This window comes from Sciurus carolinensis, chromosome 8 (assembly GCF_902686445.1).
Source record: "Sciurus carolinensis chromosome 8, mSciCar1.2, whole genome shotgun sequence".
In the NCBI taxonomy this organism is placed as follows: domain Eukaryota; kingdom Metazoa; phylum Chordata; class Mammalia; order Rodentia; family Sciuridae; genus Sciurus; species Sciurus carolinensis.
Window position 1 is genome coordinate 130857241 of NC_062220.1, and position 15697 is coordinate 130872937.

General features: G+C 43.7%; 1 protein-coding gene across 2 annotated transcripts in view; it reads right to left on the minus strand.

Moving 5' to 3' along the window:
• The window catches only part of Coro1c (coronin 1C), a 75850-nt gene extending 63429 nt beyond the window's left edge, over window positions 1-12421 (minus strand). The window contains exon 1 of one of the 2 annotated variants that reach the window (XM_047560351.1): window positions 12266-12421. The gene's annotated coding sequence lies outside the window, so the exon portion shown is untranslated. Of the gene's footprint in view, window positions 1-11821; window positions 11954-12265 lie in introns of those variants that run through there. The other variant, XM_047560352.1, reaches the window with a different exon arrangement.
• Between the last annotated feature and the right edge of the window lie 3276 nt (window positions 12422-15697).

Consider the following 15697-nt stretch of genomic DNA (forward strand, 5'->3'; position numbering starts at 1 on the left):
TCACTGCTTATTAATGGGCAAATTATAAGATCGAGAAAATAAAAAATAGCTAATAAAATACTACTAAAGACCCAGGAACAGTGGCATGACCTGTAGTCTCAGCTACTTGGAAGGCTGAGGTTAGAGGATTGTTTGAGCCCAGGAGTTCCATACCAGACTGGGCAACCCAGCAAGATGCCAACCCCGACAAATAAATAAATAAATAATATCAAAGAACCTTAGGAAATCAAGTCTGCCAAAAGCTTATCCAAAAGATTCCCTGTATTTAAGTTTCTTAAAAATGCGCCTAAAAATCCTTTTGAAAACCTGGAACCCTCTTCACAGTTTAATATATGTGCAACTTAAAAATGGGGGGGATACAGATATTAGCTACTAATTATGGTGATAAAATAAAAAAATAATAATAAAATAAGCCCTGTAAGTAGTCTCAGGTCTGGCAAGAGACCACGACAGAAGGTTAGGAGAGGGCTGGGGCTGTATGTAGCAGAATACTTGCCTAGCATGTATGAGGCACTGGATTCCATCCTCAGCACCACATTAAAAAAAATAAATAAACAAACAAATAAAATAAAGGTATTCTATCCATCTTCAACTACAAAAAAGAATTAAAAGGAAAAAAAAAAAGAAAAATACTAAAGCCTGGAAAAAAAAAAAAAAGAAGAAGAAGAAGAAAGTTGAGAGCAGAACTGTAACACTGGGTCAAAGACTAAAAATGGAAAGTCATGGAAAGCCATGACCCAGTCACATTGTAAAAACTAAAAATTAAAAAAAATTAAAAAATTTAAACTCCACACTATACTATAAATCCACCCTACCAACAAGGAAAATGAATTCATGCTAATATAGAAGGAGGTGGAGGGGTAAGGAAGAAGGGACAGTTAGGTTTCCAATCTTGGGCAAGTCTATTAAGCTCCTGTAACCATAGACCCCTCATCTGTAAAACCAGGAGTAGACCAGCTCAGAGTTTCCGACTCTGGCTATGAGTCAGAGTCACCAGGGAACTCAAACCCTGGCAGCTGTCCTCACAAAGGCCTACAGCTGATCCTCACAGGCAGCTAAGAATGAGCACTTCTGGACCTAAGAAATAATCTCCCAAATCTCCTTAAAAAATACATTCTTTAAAAAAGTGATGAGATGGGGCTGGGGACATAGCTCAGTTGGCAGAGTGCTTGCCTCGCATGCACAGGGTCCTGGGTTCAATCCCCAGCACCAAAAATAAAACAAAACAAAAAGCGAGGAGATGGGCTGGGGTTGTAGCCAGTGGTGGCATGCATGTGTGAGGCGCTGGGTTCGATTCTCAACACTGCATATAAATAAAACAAAGGTTCACTGACAACTAAAAAAAAATTTTTTTTAAAGGTGATGAGATGGTGAGATACCAGTGCTAAATAGAATCCATTATTCATAACTTTTTAAAATTAGATAGGTATATGGCCAAAGGGAAAAATAAATATGTATTATAAAATTAATGCTTTAAATCATACAATATATAAGTTTTCCTGTCTCCCTTTATATTCCAGTTTCTCTTTCAATCTGATGGTTGCCATTATTTTGATCTGATTTCTCGTTACCGCAGCAAACAAAAGAAACTGTTTTTTTGTTACTAATTTAAGATTCAAACGACTGGTCTAATTTAACATCCTACAAAACTATGGGGGCTCTTTCCCCACACAGAATGTTACACTTTATCACAATACTGCCAGTCACTTTATAACCAGATAAGTATATCTAGACAGCAGTGCAGTCTCCTTCCAAACTCTGAAAACATCAAACTTGTGCCAGTAACTAAACCCCTTTCCTTAAACTAGATGGACAGGCAGGCAGATACAATAAACACAAGCAGAAAGCCTGAATAAGAGAAGATGGTTTGAATAGACATTTCCAATTCAGACACATGTAAGAAAACTGCTTTTTATTACTACCTTCCCCTCCTAAAATTAGACATTTTTCGCCCTCTTCAGTGATTCAACTTTGATTCAAAGACTAAAATGCTCAGGTGGGAGAGGGACTCTACACCTTAACAGCTGAACTTCTGAATAAGTAAAACATATTAAACTTCTCCACAGTTCCATTCCTTAACATTTAAGAGTGAGGACCAGGGCTGGGGTGTAGGTCAGTGGTACAGGGAGTGCCTATGTATGTCAAGGCCCTGGATTCAATCAGCAGCACTGGGGGGGAAAGTGTGAGGAAAAGGAATGTATTCGGTATCTACTTTGTATTAGGCACTTCACATATTTTGCCTTATTTAATGTTGACAATGACCCTACAAGGTAGGTATCAGTGTCTCCATGCCACATAGGAGGAAAGCAAGGCTCAGGGAGGCGAGGTAACCAGCAGTCACAGATGGTAAGAAATGCAGCCAAAACTGAAACAGTCTGGCCTGCAGACCTACAGGTCGCAGCTTCCTTACCATAAGACACTATGATGTACCCACAGGTCACTGAGCCTAATGAAACAAAGAAACATGGATATTTTTTTTGGCGGGGGGGCTTCTCTTCTTTACTCCCTGCCACTTTAAGGAGCACAAAACAACGACATGCACCCCTAAATGGCCAACTCATTTCTCCTAATTCTCAGAAAGATACTAAGATAAATATCTTTAATTGAAGTATTACAGATGAATAGAAGAACACAAAATATAATTAAAGAGTACTAACTCAAGCCAGGTACTCCTAGAGAAGGTAGAGGGCATGAACAAAAGGATAAAGTAATTCCTTTTCAAAGTCAATTTACACGGCTTCTCGGGAGCACACAGGGATAGTGTCAGTACTGACTGACCCAACACCGTCAGGGCTGGCCTCCACGCACTCAGAAAGGCTAAATCACACCAAACTAAATGTGTTCCCTGGCCATCTGCCTTCCTGAGAAGGCTATGTGCCAGTCCTTATTGTTCCTTGGAGGGAAGAAACCTGAACAAGAATAGTTTGCCCTCCCAAAAATGTTTTAATCAATTTTACTTCTAAGCATGTTTTTGGTTAAGAGATAAACTTAATCGCCAGAAAGGCAGAGGAAAATTATCCCTATTCTTCATGTTATTTTAACATAAGTAATAAAGAAGTTAATATCAAGAAATATACTGACCTCAGGATCTTCCCAGTTAACTTCAAAAACTAATAATTCACTCAGTAATGTCCAGCAGACACTGCTGACCACACTGTGAACAACAGGATCTCAGTCGGCCTTCCACAGTGTCGCTCTCTCTCGCCTCCTCTGGAAAGACTGCTTTCCAATTATAAACTCAAATCAACTCCAGTTCCTTGTAGCAGGCAGTATTCATGACTGTAAGATACCAGGGACAGGGACAATGTCTGCCCGTGTGGACAAGGAAGTTTTCTAGGGTGAAAACCTTATCACATGGATCCCAAGCCAAGAGGGACTGAGGAAGGGTGAAGTACAGGACAACGCTTCAAAGCTGGGGTAGTTAAGGAATGACAATGAAGACTTAGGAAGGAGGGCAGTAACAGGTTAGACGAGCTAACCTCAGAAACCACCTTGACCTACAATCATATTAGGAAGTCTGAACCTTATTCCAGCGGCAATGGAGTTGGAAAGACCAGAATATCTGAATAGGCAAATGACATGTTCCCAATGAACCCTTTTTGATGTATACCATATCTTAAAATTAACAGATTCAAATCTTTTCCTAACCCTTTCACATTTGGCTTTTAATTTGTATAACCAGAATACTGATGAGGGTAAAATTTAAGGTCTAATTAGTTTCTAAGTAGTAAAACTCCATTATTTGTAAGTTGGGCATCATTAAAATTATGAATGTTTGTGTTTCAGTAGACACTAACAAGAAGTGAAAAGAACTCACAGGATGGGAGAAAAATTTTGCAAATCATAATTCTGAAGAGGTACTTAGAATATATAAACAATTCTTATAACAATGAAAACACAATCCTTTAAAAAACAGGCAAAGCATCTGAGGGGCTGGGGAGATAGCTCAGTAGGTAGAGTGCTTGCCTTGTAAGCACAAGGCCCTGGGTCCGATCCACAGCACCCAAAAAAAAAAAAAAAAACAAAACAAAACAAAACAAAACAAAACAAAAAAATAGGCAAAGCATCCAAATAGAAATTTCTCCAAAGGAGATATACAAATGTCCATTAATCACATGAAATGATGCTTGATACCACTGACCATCAGTGAAACATTTATCAAAGTCACAATAACAGACTGAAAAATCAACATACAAAATGAATAGCTTGCCGGGCCGGTGGCACACGCCTATAATCCCAGCAGCTCTGGAGGTTGATTGGAGGATGGAGAGTTCAAAGCCAGTTTCAGCAAAAGTGAAGCACTAAGCAACTCAGTAAGACCCTGTCTCTAAATAAAATACAAAGTAGGGCTGAGGATGTGGCTCAGTGGTCAAGGGCCCCTGAGTTCAATCCCCAATACCCCTGCCCCGCCCCCCCCCCCAAAAAAAGAATAGCTTTCCTATATACCAATAATGAATTCACTGAAAAACAAGGAACACAATCCCATTCATCATAGCTTCAAAGAAAAAAAAAACCTAGAAATAGATTTAACCAAGGAGGTGAAAGAGCTCTCCAATGAAAATTACAGAACACTAATGAAAGAAATTGAGAAAATACTAGAAGATGGAAAGACTTCCAATGTTCATGGGCAGGCAATTAATTACTAATATTAAAATGGCCATATTCCCAGGGCTGGGGATATAGCTCAGTTGGCAGAGTGCTTGCCTCTCAAGCACAGGCCCTGGGTTCAATCCCCAGCACCACAAAAAAAAAAAAAAAAGGTGATATTCCTAAAAGCAATACACAGATTCAAAGCAATCCCCACCAAACTATCAATGATATTCTTCACAGAACTGGAAAAACAATCCTAAAATTTATTTGGAAAAATAAAAGACCTAGAATAACCAAAGCAACTCTAAGCAAAAAGAGGAATGTTGGAGACTTCACAATACCTAACTTCAAATCATACCAGAGAAGTAGAGTAACAAAAACTACATGCAAATGGCATAAAAACAGACACACAGACCAATGGAACAGAACAGAAAATACAGAGACAAAACCACACATCTACAGTTATCTGATCCTAGACAAAGGCTCCAAAAACATATGTTGAAGAAAAGACAGTCTTTTTAACAGATGGTGCTGGGACAACTGGTTTTCCATATGTAAAAGAATGACACTAGATCCCTATCTCTCACCCTGCACAAAAGTCAACTCAAAAATGGATCAAAGACCAAGGAATCAGACCAGAAACTCTGAAATTCCTAGAATAAAATATATTCAACACTCAAACATAAAGGCACAGGCAATGACTTTCACATTAGGACTCCTAAAGCTTAGAAAATCACACCAAGAATTAATAAATGGGATGGCATCAAATTAAAAAGCTTTTGTACAGGGGAGGGAAAAAAATGTGAAGACAGAACCTACCGAATGGGAGAAAATCTTTGTTAATTACTCCTCTGACAAAAGATTAATAATCAGAATATATAGGCCAGGCACACTGGCACACACCTGTAATCCCAGCAACTCAGAAGGCTAAGGCAAGGAGGATCACAAGTTCAAAGTCAGCCTCAGCAGTTCCTTAGTGAGGCCCTAAGGAACTTAAAGACACTGTCTCAAAATAAAAAATAAAGTCACTGGGAATGTGGCTCAGTGGTTAAGTACCCCTGGGTTCAATCCCTGGTACCAAAACAAATTAGAAAACATAAAGAACTCAAAACACGCACATGTGCACACGCACACTCACATACACCTAATCAATAAGTGGGCAAATAAACTAAACAGACTTAACAAAAGAAGAAATGCAAATGGCCAACAAATATATGAAAAAATGTCCAACATTTTACTAATTAGGGAAATACAAATCAAAACTACACTATCCCTCTGGAGATAGCTCATATTCCCTTCCCCCTTGAAAGCATATTTCTTGCTTTACCCTCAAAGACCTCTCTCTTGATATAAACCTCTGTCTGTGCCTTTGGAGGGAAAAAAAAAAAAACACACTGAGATTTCAGAGTGGTAGCCATCAAAAAAAAAACACAAAAAATACAAACAATAGCTAAGCAAGGTAGTACATGCCTGTAATCCCAGGGAATTGGAAACTTGAGGCAGGAGGACCACAGGTTCAAGGCCAGCCTCAACAACAAGATCCTTAGCAATTTAATGAGATCCTGTCTCAAATTTAAATAAAAAGGGGGTCGGGGGCATCTGGGGATGTGGCTCAGTGGTTAAGCACCCCTGGACACAGCCCCCCCCCCCCAAAAAAAAAAAGGAAAAGAAAAGAAAAAATACCAACAATAATAAATGCTGGTGAGACTGTAGGGGAAAGGGAACACTTTTACACTGTTGGTGGGACCATAAATTTGTACAAGCACTATGGAAATCAGTATGGAGGTTTCTCAAAACACTAGGAATGGAAACACCCTATTACCCATCTTTACCACTTCTTGATATTTATCTAAAAGAATTAGGGCTGGGGATATAGCTTAGTTGGTAGAGTGCTTGCCTTGCAAGCACAAGGCCTTGGGGTTCAATCCCCAGCACTGAAAAAAAAAAAAAATTAAAGTCAGCATACTATAGCAATATATGCATATCCATGTTTATAGCAGCACAATTCACAATAGCCAAATTATGGAACCAGACTAAATTTCACCAATGGACAAATAGGTAAAGAAAAAGTGGTATATATACACAATGGAGTTTTAGTCAGTCATGTTAAATGAAATAAGACAAAAATTCAGAAACTCAAGGGTCAGATGAATATTCTCTACGTGGAAACTAGACAGGAAAAAGAAAAAAACAAAAAGGAAAATTGAAAGGAGACCAGTAGAGTAAAGAGTCCAGGAGGAGGAGAGAGAAAGGGAAAAGTGATATTGACCAAACTATATTGTTACATCACTTGCATGTATAAATTGTAACAGTGAATCCCACTATTGTGTATAATTATAATATACCAATAAAAAATATGGAAAAAAGGGGCTGGGGAGATAGCTCAGTCGGTAGAGTGCTTGCCTTGCAAGCATAAGGCCCTGGGTTCTATCCCCAGCACCGCAAAAAAAAAAAAAAAAAAAAAAAAGGCCAGGCACAGGTGCACACACCGATAACCCCAGCAATCAGAAGACTGAGATAAGAGCATCACAAATGATGCCCTCAACCCTGTCTCAAAATAAAAATAAAAAGGGCTGTGGGATGTAGCTCAGTGGCAGAATATCCTTAAATTCAATCCCCGGCACCACCGCCGGGGGGGAAGGCACAAAATGAAATACCATTTATACTCACTGGGGTGACAAGAGTCAAAAAAATCAGAAAATATCAAGTACTGGTGATAATGTGGACAAATTGGAACCTATGGGTGAAACTTTTAAATGGTACATCTGCTTTGGAAACCAGTCTGGCAATTCCTCCAATGGTTAAATAGAGCTAGCATATGATCCAGCAACACTACTCCTAGGTCAATACTCAAGAGAAATGAAAACAGATGTTCACACAGAAACTTGTACATGAGCTGGGCACAGTGGTGCACGCCATAATCCCAGCAATTCAGGAAGAAGGCTGAGGCAGAAGGATACAAAGTTCAAGTTCAGCCTCAGAAACTTAAGGAAACTTAAGCCTCAGCAACATAAAGAGACCCTGTCACAAGATAAAAAATAAAGCTGGGGTTTTAGGTTAGCCTAAAATATGAACCTAATTTTTTGTGAAATTAAATTCATAAGACTTAAGTTGTAAAATAGTTTGTGAAATATGTTGTTACTGCTTTAGTTTACCAGACTAAATTGTGGGGGTTGAGGATGTAGCTCAGTGGCAAAGTGCTTGCCTAGCATATACAAGGCCCTGGGTTCAAACCCTAACACTCCCCAAAAGAAAAATAAAGATATAAACTGTGAAATAAAAAGTAAATAATCGGGGTACAGTGCCACACACCTACAATTGAGAAGCTTTGAGGCAGAAGGATCACAAGTTGGAGGCCAGTCTCAGCAACTAAGTGAGGCCTTAAGCAACTTAGTGAGACTATGTCATAAAATAAAAAGGACTGAGGATAAGGCTCAGTGCTTAAATGCCCCTGGCTTCAATTCCCAGTACAAAAATAAATAAATAAAAATTTTTAACTAATAATAAAATTAAAAAATAAGGGCTGGGGATGTAGTTCAGTGGAATAATGTCTCTGGATTCAATTCCTAGAACCAGAAGACAAGAAAACAAACAAACAAACTTGTACATAAATGTTCATATCAGTATTATTTATAATGGCCAAAAAAGAAATCTCCAAATGTCCATCAATCGAATGAATGACAAAAATGGTATATCCATACAGTGGAATATTATTTAACAAAAAAACAAAAAACCAAGTACTGCACATACAACATACATAAACCTTAAAAACATACTAAATAAAAGAAGTGAGAAATAAACTGAGCACAGTGATGCACGCCTGTAAACCCAGCAGCTTGGCAAGGGGCAGGATGGCTAGAGTTCAGGCAGGAGGATTGCGAGTTCAAAGCCAGCCTCAGCAACTTAGCGAGACCCTCTCTAAGTAAAATATAGAAAAGGACTGGGGATGTGGCGCGGTGGCTAAGTGCTCCCTGGTTAAATCCCTGTACCAAAAAACAAAAAACAAACAAAAAAATCTGAGACATGAAAGACCAAATATCAGAATGATTCTACTTACACCATTGTCCAAAATAGGCAAACTGCAGGAGGTGTTAGTGGTTACTAGGTGGGAAGTGAAAAGACAGAACAGTGGAAGGAAACTGCTATCAGGTAGGGGGTTTCTTTCTCAGGTAATGAAAATGTTCTAATTATGATGATTAATGGCTGTACAATTCTGGGACTACACTAAATACCAGTAAACTGCACTTTTTTTTTTTTTTTTTTTTTTGGTACTAGAGATTGAAGCTAGGGATGCTTAATCACTGAGCCACATCCTCAGCTGTTTTTTGTATTTTATTTAGAGACAGGGTCTCCCTGAGTTGCTTAAGGCCAAGTTGCTGTGGCTGGCTTTGAACTTGCAATCCTCCTGCCTCAGCCTCCTTAGGCATGCACCACCACTCCCAGCTTGAACTGTACACTTTAAATGCCACATAAATTATATCTCAACAAAGCTGTTATTACAAAAAAAGATTCCATTAGATGGTGTCAAAATGCAAAGTGCCAAGAAAGGACTAAAGAATCTTGTTCACTCACTTTAAGGGATCTGAACTAGGGCAATGAAAACCCAGAGAGATTCTATTACTTAACATTCTAGGTACTAGGTCACACTGAAATATTCATGAAGAATTCCATGTTTTAATACAGAAAAGTACCTTAGGTTTAAAAAGACATACTCACTAATGCCCGAAAAGAGTTTTCATAACTCTGGGATAGACTAACAGAGAAATCAGCAAATGAAAACCAAGTTTAAAAGGTTGTATCACATGGATTTGTACCCTGAATATGAAAGCCCCACTTAAATTTATTATTGCTCTGCCCCTGAAAAAGAAGTCAAAGGTAAAGAAGTCCAATTTATGTTTCTAAATTACTAGTTTGTGGCAAATGAAAATATTAAGAAATAAATATTCTGCCATCATAAAGAACTGAATCTTCCACATTCCCCCTTATATTAACTAAGAACTGATAATTTATCATTTTGAACATTCCATCTCATAGACATTACAGTGACTTTCCAAATGGTTGGAGTGGATCCCAGAAGTGACAGATGTGTCAAACATAAACTTGTATCAAAAAAATCCAAGTGTTTAAAAATTGCTATTCTTGACCCTGAATCTAATCCTAAACTATACATAAATAAACATAAATGCTAATTAACACAATCTGCAAACAAAGTAACAATCATAAGATTCAACTGTGTGCAGTTGAATCTTGGCATATTAAAACTCATCAGGTTTCAGAGTACCATCCACTAGTAATCAAAAATACAGACAAGCCACATTCTAGATTTTTTTTTTAATGTGTGTACTTAATCTTCACAACAAATCTTTGTTCAATCCTCAGTACACATGCCTATCACCTACTGCAAGACACTCTACTTTCAGGCTATGATACAACACAATTCTCAGTTTTATTTCACTTTTTTACTATTTATGCAAGCTCTCAGATCAACATTTAATATTAGGCTTTCTAGCCAAACATCAAGACTATGAAGCATACCTTCTAGCTTAGGAAAAAAAAGAATTCTTACATCCGTCTTCTGAAATGATAAAGTCAAGTCTGAAATAGTTTGCCCATTTCTTCAGCTTTACAGAGAATGTGGGAAAAAAAATACTAAACAGATATGTATTTGCCTTCCCAACTAAAAAAGACAGTAGGAAACAAGTACTTAAACTTAATCATGTTTTTGTCTATACTAGCAGGTCCTGTTGTCAGGAGAGTTCTGCCAGATAAGGACAATGAGATGCTTTATTACATGGAGTGACTAAGAGACCTATAAGTACTGCTTTATAATGTAATCCCAGGCAGGAAGGCTGTGGTAAAAGGGCCTAATATTTTGTGGTAACTATTTTCAAGAGTAAATATATTCGCCACCCAGGATGACTCAATAAATATGCACTATATTCCATTCTTTTAAAATATTTTATAGAAAAAATAAAACGCTGTACAGGAAGGAAATGCCAGTGTATGCTGTTACTCTGAGGGAGATGAACAACTTGCAATTTGCTTCTCACTCTGAATCCCACGTTTGCAACATGTAGAGCAAGCACTTCAGACACCACAAACAAGGGCAGCCTACATTAAAGCCAAATATAGGATGTGATTCTAAACCACGATGCCGTAAAGCCTACATTTCCTTTTCCAGCGATCAAAACCCTTTGAACACTCCCAAAAAAGGACGGCAGGGCCAGCACCACCCTCCAAGAGGAAGCCCCTTTCTTCTCCGCTCTCCCCGCAGCCTCCCACTTCCCCCAGTACGTTCAAATCGTCTGAGACCAAAAGCGGGTGTGCGTGCGCCTGTGGGGACAGGCGGGAGGGCTCGGTTCCTGCATTTCCACCCTCAACATCTGAGCTCATCCTCAGTCATTCCAGCGCGGCGGAGCCCCACCTGCACCTCGCTCCTTTTCACTGGGTCCCTCGCCAGCTGCCCCGCTAATGGAGCAGCACGTCCCGAATCACCAGTTGACTAGCTCGCCCCAGGCCCCCGAGCCTGCAGCCTTTCTGCTGGGTTCCAGTCTCAGCCCTCGGCTCCCGCGACCCCGTGCGATCTCTTCCCAGGCCACCGCCCCCCCCACACCATCATTACTCCAATTCCAGCCCGGCCCCGCCCTGCCGGGACCCCGACCCAGACCTTCAGGGCCCCCGGGGGGCTCGCACCCAAAGCCAAGCGGCCCCCTGGCCAGGGCCGCGCCCGCCGCTCCCAGGCAGGGCCCGGCTCGCCCCAGCCCACCCCCACCCACTCGCTCCCCGGGGTGGCCCAGGCCCCGCCCCCGGCCCGGGCGCCCCAGCCCCGAGCGGCCCCTCCCCACCCAGCACCTCGCTCCACCGGGCGCCGGCCCCTGACCCCTGGAACCTCCCTCGAGCAGCGGAGTCCCGTCGGCCCGCGGTTCCTCACGCTGCCTCCGGCCAGCGACCCCCGAAGCCCTCCCCTGGGCCGCCTCCTCCCCACCCGGACCGCGCCTCCCGCTCCTCAGGCCAACCGGGCCGACCCCAAGCCCCCCGCAGCAGCTCCTGGCCCTGACCCCTTGCACACCGCCCCAGGATCCGCGCCCCGCGCGCCACCAGCCCTCTCCCCTCCACCGGCCCTGCCCCTCGCCCCGCCGGCTCCTGTCAGCCGGCGCCGGCACATGCTGAGAGGACAGGTCCGCCCGCCCGGCTCGCTCCCGAGCGGTCCTGCCGGGCACGCGCCGCTCACCAGGGCCGAGGTGCCTGAGGCGCCACCGCCGCCGCCGCCGCCGCCGCCGAAGTCCCCGCTGCAAAGCCCGGCGAAGCCTCCAACCGCTGCCGCCTCCCGCCTGGCACTGAGCGCCGCGCGGGGGAGGGGCGAGGGCAGCCGCCACCGCCCCTGCCGCCACGCGCTGGCCCCGCCCCCGCGCCGCGCCGCGCCCAACCGGGCCGTGGACCCGCGCCACGCCACGCCCACTTCCGGGAGGGGAAGCCCGCTTCCCACCCTGAGTTCCACGCCTCGGGCTCCCAGCGCCCCCTCTGGTAGCGACGAGGGATGCAGTGGGCCGCAGAAGGCGGTGCCCCAGACGCACCCCTCCCTTGAATGACTGGGGGCCACGCCCACAGGCACCCCCGAGCCACGCCCAGTGCTCCTCAGAACCTGGAGCGGGGTTCCTGGAATCCGCCCACTGACCTGCTTGGCTCGGTCAGGCTGTGTCCGCCGGCTCCTCAGAGATTCCCTCAGAGACCCTTCAAACTGGAACTCCAGCTCCTCTGGGCCCCGCCCATGCCCATCAAGCCCTTAAGCCGGCCTCCCTGCTCCCCAGGCACCGGTCCCCTCCCATTGTACAGACTGGCCGGTCCGCGACCCGAAACCCTGCCGGGACTTCCAGGAGCCCCGCCCAGGGTCGCGCGATCCTATTTGCCGCATCTCCGGCCCCACCCACTGCCCGTCCAAAGGCTCCAACTGCAGTCCCCGCCCCCATCCGCCCTCCCAGCCTCGGGCCTCGGGGGCTCCGCCCCGCACCCGCCACGCCCTCCTCGGCCACCTCTGAGGACTCCACATGCTCCAGCCCTCGGCCTACCGGTCTTGGTCCCATTCCTACTACCAGGTGGCCGCTCGTGGGCTGACCACACACGCTTAGCCCCCGCGCTTTTCACGAAGACAGCCAGTGATTCACCCCATTTCGCAGGTGACTGAACTGGAAACTTCAGCGTCCTCCTTTCCCTCGCAAAAGCGTCTTGATAACTGGGCAGCTCTAGTTCTTAAGAGATGGGATTCCAGTCCCCTCCCTGCTCCCGTCTGTGGCCTGGGGGCAGCTCCTTCACCTCTTGGGGCCAAGATTTCCTAATCTTTAGCATACAGTTGTCCAACTGAAAGCCAGAGTCCTTTCGTGAAATACCAAGATTTGGAGAAACTGGACCTGGGGTACAGACACAGCAGGCCTGCTGAAGGGGAGGGCTATTTCCTTCCCAAAGAAAGGAATCTTTGCAATTACTGAAGTGCAGGAGGTGGGGGGAGGGGGCCTGTTTTTCCACTTTAAGCAATCAGAAATTGTGTTTCAGAGGTTGGAGGAGTGGATGGGTGGTAGAGTGTGTGTGTGCTTAGGCCTTGGGTGCAATTCCTAATGGAAGGAAAAAAGGAGGGAGGGAAAGAGGGATAGAAAAAGAGAGATAAGAGAGTGTAATATAAAACAAGGTCCACCTAGACAAAAATAGCTTTCGAAACAAATTACTTATACTCTCGGGCTCAGTTTCTTTGTCAGTGAATGGGAATAATAGCAGCCCCTTCCCTCAGTGTTCCATGAACTCATGTTAGTAATGCACCCAGTGTCTGGCTTGTAATAAACATATGGCACCTGTTGCACTTAACTGCTGTGACTCAACAGTAGCAGCAGCGCTGCTAACAAGAGGGATACAGCACCTTTTCCACAGCAAGCCTCGCTACTCACTTCATTTCAATGAGATAAAGGTGGTCAAGTGTTTGTTTAGTGCAGTCACTAGAATGGGGAATGCTTTTTTAAAATTGTTGTTATTATGACTTTTTTTTCCTGGTACAGAGGATTGAACCCAGGGGCACTCTACCTCTGAGCTACACCTCCAGCCCTTTTTATTTTATTTTGAGGGCCTCACTAAGTTGCCCAGGCTGGTCTCGAACTAGCGATCCTCCTGCGTCAGCCTTCCAAGTGCTGAGATTACAAATGTGCACCCCAGCACCCAGTTTACAATTCCTATCTTTTTTTTTTTTTTTTTTTGTACCCAGGATTGAACTCAGGGGCGCTAACCACTGAGCCACATCCCCAGCCCTTTTTATTTTTTTTATTTTAAGACAATGTCTTCCCCAAGTTGCTTGGGGTCTCGCTAAGTTGCTGAGGCTGGCTTTGAATTTGAATTCCTCCTGCCTCAGCCTCCCAAACCACTGAGATTACAATTCCTATCTTTAAGGGCATTGATCCACAGCAGCAGATTCTGAGTAGTTGGGGAAAATGAAAATTGATAAAGCATTTTAAGATGGAACTGTGAACCACCGAGTAAACTCTTTTTTTGGAAACAGATTATATCTAATCTTTATCCAACACTTCCATATGCCAGGCACTGACTGAGTGTCTTACACGTGGAGCCATTTGAAATTCCCTCAACAACACAGTGACCATAAAATAATTCTTTTTTTTTTCATAGAAAGAATTCTTACTGGTAACAGTGGCACATGCCTGTCATCCCCGGGGCTCGGGAGGCTGAGGCAGGAGGATGGCGAGTTCAAAGTCAGCCTCAGCAAAAGCAAGGTGCTAAGCAATTCAGTGAGACCCTGTCTCTAAATAAAATACCAAATAGGGCTGGGGATGTGGCTCAGTGGTTGAGTGCCCCTAAGTTCAATCCCCAGTACCCCCCCAAAAAAAAAGAATTCTTAATCATCAACTATGAAGGTGAAGAAATGGACACAGAGAAGTTCAGTTACCCAAGATCACATGGCTTGAACCAGGTAGAATCACATCCATCTATCTGCAGAGCCCGCCAGTTAGTCATGACAATAAACTGCCTCTTTGGCAGCATGACAGAAAAAGAAAAACCATGGACTTTGGATTCTGACAGACTTGGGTTTAAATTCGTGCTGAATTCAGAGATCATATGATACCGGGTAAGTCACTTTCCCTGGCTGAGCCCTTTTTTCTCATTTGTACGGTGAGGATCACGTCAACGATTACTTCAGGAAGTGGTTCTGAAGATTCGGAAGTTTTCAGGGGGTTTGTTTTGTTTGGGTTTTATGGACAGAACCCAGAGCCTTATGCATGCTGGGCAAGTGCTCTATCACTGAGTTACACCCCCAGTTCCAGAAGTTGTTTTTTGTTTTTGTTTTTCTGGGGTTTTTGTTGTTGTTGTTGTTGTTGTTGTTGTTGTTGTTGTTGTTTTTTGACCAGGGACCAGGAATTGAACTACATCCCCAGACCTTTTTATATTTTATTTAAAGACAGGGTCTCACTGAGTAAGCAACTCACTAAGTTGCTGGGCTGGTTTTGAATTCTTGATCCTCCTGCCTCAGCCTCCTGAGCAACTGGGATTACAGGCATGCGCCACCACACCTGGCTTTCCCAGAAGCTTTTAATCAACAAATTAAGGCAGGACAAAACACCCAGCACATACTAGTTGTCTAAAACATATTGATTCCCTTCTCTCAGTTCTTTAAATGATAAAATTAGAGGACTACCAGTAACACCCGATCTCCTCTCCACAACGCCATCAGTGAAATATGCTGAGATAGAAGGATCCCAAGGACTTTGCCTCCCAGTTGCCAGTTTCCGTTCCTCATCCTATCCCTGAGTTCAAGGAGATGATTCAGGCACAGGGAACTTCCAAAGCCAAAAGCAATACCACCTCACCACCTCCCTCTGCTCCTGCCCCAAATGTGGCCAGCTCGTAGGAACATTGTAGAAGCCTTTGCTAGAAGAAAAGCCCATTACCATGCTCTTCCTGAATCTGTAACAACCCCTCTGTGGGCCTGAAAAACACCTTGGCCTCTGTCCAAATTGGCCCTAAGTGGAGAGAATTAAGTCCAGGTACGATGCTGGATTTGAGTGCTTTCCCACTCTCAAAAGCTGGTAATTCCTAAAGTGACAGATGCTAGAGAGGA